Genomic DNA, 6,000 nt, shown 5'->3' on the forward strand with positions numbered 1-6,000 from the left:
AGCAAAATTACAATAGGGCATCTTAGATCTGGACAATTGTAATATGGCCTTACAAAGCTTTCCTCCTCTGTATCTGACCCACATGCCCATTGCTGCTAAATAACTCTTTCTGGAATGACTCTAATGTCACCTCTGTCCTTTACTAACAATTCCCCTATCCTGGCATTTGAGATCTTTCCCCAGTATGGCACAAGGCCACCTACCTGACTATGTTCTGTTGTCACATAGGTAAAATGTTCCATCAAATTATGAACTTATGATTTTCATTCCTCCATGTATTCATCAATCTATCTGTTTACACACTTACTACGTGCTTACTATGTGACAGATGTCAAAGATCTTTTTAAGTAAATAAAATATATCACTCCCCTTAAAAAGCTCTCCAAGACAGGGGAAGACAGGTAAGCTGCTGACTTTAACCTTATGTAATGAATACTATCATACAGATGTGAACAAATATCCTGGAATCATAAAGGAATGTGATAACAACAGCCCTTTCTCCTGAATCCTGTGCCTCCTATCAATGCTACTGTCTAAATTGAAGCCACGTTCCACACCTTAATTGTAGCTCTCCTGCAAGGTTTTGAACCTCAGCCCACAGCACTCTGTTTTCCCTGCTAACTCACAACCTTTATGGTATATCCTTGAACTTGGGATTTGAATAATATTGTAATAATGTTATAATAATTCTTCAACCACTATTTGCAGCATCTTATTTGGCTTATCCTGTGTATATGCAATCTCCAAACATAGTCCAGAGCTCCTTGATAACAGATCCCTGTAAAATCCTTTCACTAAAACACCCTTGGGAAGTGGGTCAGGGATGAGATTCTTTTCAAGAATTTGTTGGGCCTAGGATTTGATTTTACTTTATTTACAAGCAAATAAGTTAGTCCTTTACTATTTCGTAGGTGGTAGCTAAAGATAACCATCACAGGGAATGAGGATATGGCTCAGTGGTAGAATACTTTCCTGGCATTTGTGATGCCCTAAATTTGAGCCCCAGCACTGAAAAAAAAAAGATGACAAGAGTCATGAGTCTCAGCTTGTGTTGGCTCCCTTCTCACCTTAAGTCCCATGGAGGCAGCCTGATATAATCCAAATACTGCTGCACATACAGTGGGTTCACTTCACAGCTGAGGAACTCTGAACTTAGGAAATCCACCATTTTTATAATGAACAATAAGCAAGCGTGCCCATTGTCCAGGATGGAGATACTAGCTCATCCCCAAATGATGTTCTCTACTAACACATCCTGAGAAACAAACAGGAAGGAGAAGCCAGGGTACCACATTCTTGGCATGCACAGTGTATTAATTTCTCAGGGATGCCATAACAATGTACCACAAACTGGGGACTTAAAGCAGCAAAAGGGGACTGTTCCACAGTCTTAGAGGCTAGAGGTCTATGACCAAAGATGTTGGCAGGGCCGTGGTCCCTCTGAAACCTCTGAATCCTTCCTTCCTCTTCCTTGCTTCTGGTAGTTTGTAGCAATCCACAGCGTTCCTGGGCTTGCAGCTGCTGCACTTCCATCTCTGCCTGTGTCCCCACAGGCTATCATCACTTGGTGTCTGGTTTCTTCTTATAAGAACATCAGCCACATTGGAGCAAAGGCCCCTCTTCTCTAGTATGACTTCACCTTAACCAGTTACATCCGCAATGACCCTATTTCCAAATAAGATCACATTCAGAGGTAGTAGCAATTAGGTTTTTAATGTATCCTTTTTGGAAAACACAATTTTAAACCCATACTCCCTGCCCACAGCCAGCCCCCTGGGAGTGTGAGAGACCATTGCAGGATTGTCTTTCTCGTCTTTCTGGACAGAGTGAACTTGCTTCCAATGGATTGCACTGCAGACATTGTAAAACCTGGTCACAGACTGGGGTGACTACAGTAGCATTGTAACTATTTTATCCAGATGTTATCCTGAAATCCCACTCTATCTTTCTGACTCTTTCTCTCTGTGATGGGGAGGGGAGAGGATGTTGCAGTATGCCTTAGTCATGGTCCAGGAGCAGTCATGAATCCATGGTCAATCATATTAAAGGACAGGACAAGTTAGTCCTGTTAGACCAGTAAAGGCAGAGTAACAAGTTTGATAGCTAAGTGCCGTTTTCTTTCTGATTCACTTGACCTCCTAAGAAGCCCTCTTTTTCCTTTTTAATTGTTTGATATGGGAAGTGTATAAATAGTTGGCTGGGTTAAGGGACATTGGGGCAAACTATCCCAGAGCAATTCTACCTCATATACATAACCAGACAAACCCTAGGAAGCCCAGATTGACCCTAAGTACACAGTAGTCTCACGGAAAGCCATCAGCACACTGGACCCCTACAGCCTCTGGCATGCAGCAGGAGCTGAGCTGGATCAGTGCTCCATGAAGGAGTATCTGATGCATGGACTGCACTGACTGCAAAGGCCACAAGATCACAAAGGCATATTTTTTGAAAATCAGACTAATAAGAAAGGCAGAATAGCACTGGGAAAGCAACATAATGAACGTAATTATGACAGAAAGGATAAAATAAAATTGATGAATGAAAATGAACCTAGCATAGAGAAATGTGGAGAAAACTCAGGAAGAAAAATGAGAGGAGGAGAAAACAAAGGGGCAGGACTCAGTCAATCATTGTCAATGTGCATTCTGTAGCTTGCATTGTTCTGGAGAGCCAGCCACTTCTCGGCAGTCGGGAGTTCAGGGCTGCTGTGCTTGGCAGGTACATCTCCAGCAAGCCCAGCTCAGTCTTGCTCTCACAGCTCTGAGCTTCTTTGGAGGTCAGTGCCTCGTCATACCAATTTTTCCACAGACTACGTTCATGTTTTAGAATCTGAAATAAATACTATTCAACTGCTTGCTCATGATCCCAAATCACCCCAATTAGAGATCTCAACAGCCTTGATGGAATTCACAAACAGCAAATCAGAGAAACCCCTGAATATGTCTTCATCATTTCTATCAAAAACTCAGATGCTTGAGATTAAAATCCAGATAAGAACTTCAGTGGTGAGGAAATGGTATTCTGACTCTATCCTTCCCCTCCCTATAAGATCAAAGTATTTCAGAATTGAATTAGACTTTTTCTACTAACAATGGTTTTGGCTTTGCTACCTTACCCACCTTGATTGGAGAGTTATATAGTGCTAAGAGTTATTGGGGGGGGGGGTTGTTGTTGTTTGTTTCACTTTGTAACCATAGACTCATTTTTGTTCCAGCCAGCACATATAGTGTCTGTGTGCAGTTTGTGTAACATTAGCTACTAATTTATTTTTTATCTCTTTCCATGCACATCTTTATTTAATCAGGCTTACTTAAAACCTTCAGGTATCTGAGAGAGGTACTGATCTGAAGAGGGTCTCCTGACTGTCTCTTTGTTACTGACATCATGAAAATGATAAGATGTGATCGGTTAAGTTCACAGACCTAGTGCCAAGAAAAAGGTTCCTCTCCTGGAATTTTACTGCTTGCCCAATAGGCTGAGTAACTGACTTTTGGAATGTGCCTGCTGCCATCCTCTCACTTTCTTCTCAAGCATAAAGGGCATATGAGTAGATGTCTCTGCTAAGTGATCACTCAGTGCATCAATTTGCTCCAATGAACTGGAAAAAGTTTTATCTTAAAAGGTGTTTTTGCAATTCCATCAGTTGAATCTCACTAAAAAGTCTGCGACAGCATCTGCCCACAGTTAGCCACAGCTGCTAAATCCCCTTATTCAGAAATGAAGGCTTTTTAGACTCACCCATAAAATGCCTTAGTGTTCCAGCAAAACAGTAGAACTTGGAATTGGTCCACAGCACTGGTATCAGACTGTGAGAGTCATATGCCAAAGCCAGGCAGCATGAATGCAAAGTTAGTGGGGTTTTGCTTCCTGACTCCTCTTATGACAAACCTACACCAGATGAGGGAATCTCTGTTTCTTCTAGTAACCTAAGGGAAGGACAATGCCTAGATTATAGTGGGTGTTCAGTAAATCTTAGTTGGGGTCTATTAATTAGGTTATTAAGTAATAATAACCATCCATTTTACTATGAATTAATGAATGAAACATTGCCAAAGACCTAGTGTCACCATCCTTCTTCCTTTTAATATAAAAGGGAGAATTACAGACTGATTTGCTTCTCACAATTAAATGTTGTGCCCAAGGAGAATGCTTTGCTTATCCTACCCTAATCTTGGTCCTAGTTAAAAGATCTCAAAGACAGAAAGATTTCTGTAATATCTACACAGCAATGCAGAGATAATTTTGATCCAGAACCATATGCTAAACATTCAAATCTAAATAAACTATATTAAATATTGATTTATATCTATCTATCTATAGACACACACCACATACACACACACACACACACACACACACACACACACACACAGGGGTGCTCTGAATCCAGAAAAGAATTAAATTCATTCTTTGAGCTGGGTCTAGAGAAACACACACATCTGTATTCTCCTGAATGATAGACAAGCAAACTCTTCACCATAAGTTCTTACTGGGAAAGATACAGTTCTAGGTGTCTTTACCTGTGTATCTCCCAGAACCCTACAGTTTGTCTAAGGTGCAGAAGGCAGCATTGTGTAGAATTCATAACGTCTTGGGATGATGATGTTCAGAGCTCAAATCCTAGTTCTCCCTCTTACTAGCTATGAGACCTCAAACAATCCTTTAACCTCTTTGATCCTTACTTTTCTTACCTGGAAAATTATGTAAATACTCATCTTGCAGGAGTGCTATAAACATTTAATGATAAGTATTAGTCATGAGGGTCCCATTTTTAAGGGAACTAATATACTTTAAAAGAAATTTCAGACAGTTGTCTAGTCCCTCCTTTTCTTCCACCCTGTGAGCACAAAACATTGGTTGCCTTTAAAGGACATAGCAACAGGGCAGCTTCTTGGGGGAAAAGAGCCGCTCTCATCAGACACAGAGTCTTCTGGTGCCTTGACCTTGGACTCCTCAGCCTCCACATCTGTGGGAAATAAATGTCTTTTATTTACAAATTACCCAGATGAAGGTATTTTGTTATAGCAGTCCAAAGTGAAATTCCCAAGTCATTGTTTTTCCCTTTAGTTTGTTATGAAACAGGATTTCTTCACAGGCAGATTGTTATTTTGCAGTCTAAGTGAGCGAAGATCATGCCATTATAAGACTGTTCAAATGTTCTCTCAAAGAATTATTGATCCAAGACTGTGAGGCCAGAATGGATCTTTAACTTTATCTTACAGAAGGCCATCCAATATCTGTTTCATTAAAATAAAGGTCAGTAGGACAATATTTGCTCTAAACCTATTTGAATCATAGAGAGATTTATCCTTGCTCTTCAAAATAGCTTTACCTTCTTAGCTCAGGGCTATAAAAGTTGTCATATTTATTTTGATAATATATTGTAGGCTCAGAACCCCATTAGAGCTTTGATTTCTGTGATACATCAATTAACCATGTTACCCTTCAGCTTTCTTACCTAAAATATTTAAGTTGAATTCTGGAAACAATATTTCTGTTCTGGTGCCATGACTTACAATCTTTGTTTTTCTTTACTAGTCAACCCTTCTGTCTTTACCAACCCTATTGACTTCATAGACTTGTTAATGAGCATGAGTTGCTCACAGATTTAATGTATGCTGTGGTAGACATAAAAAGTACTAGAATTTGTGGCAACCATCATAAAATTCTTTTGAAGTGACACCAAATTCCATTAACATCCCAATATGCACAGTGTCTTTCAAAATATTCACAAATTTTTTAGAGTGATAATTCTGATGAGAGTATAGAGAAATGGCCACACTTATAATTTGCAGGAGAAACTGTAAATTAGTAGTGTGAATGACAATTTGATAATATTAATAAAAAATGTATGTTCAGAAACTATGAAACTATCCTGAGGTGATTATTACAGATACACATCTGTAAGAATAATTCTCAGGGCCTTAATTTTAGAGGTAAAACTTGGAAACATTCTAACACACAACAATAAGGGATTAATTACATGAAAGATGATACAAC

The sequence above is a fragment of the Marmota marmota genome, unplaced genomic scaffold (genome assembly GCF_001458135.2).
Source record: "Marmota marmota marmota unplaced genomic scaffold, marMar, whole genome shotgun sequence".
In the NCBI taxonomy this organism is placed as follows: domain Eukaryota; kingdom Metazoa; phylum Chordata; class Mammalia; order Rodentia; family Sciuridae; genus Marmota; species Marmota marmota.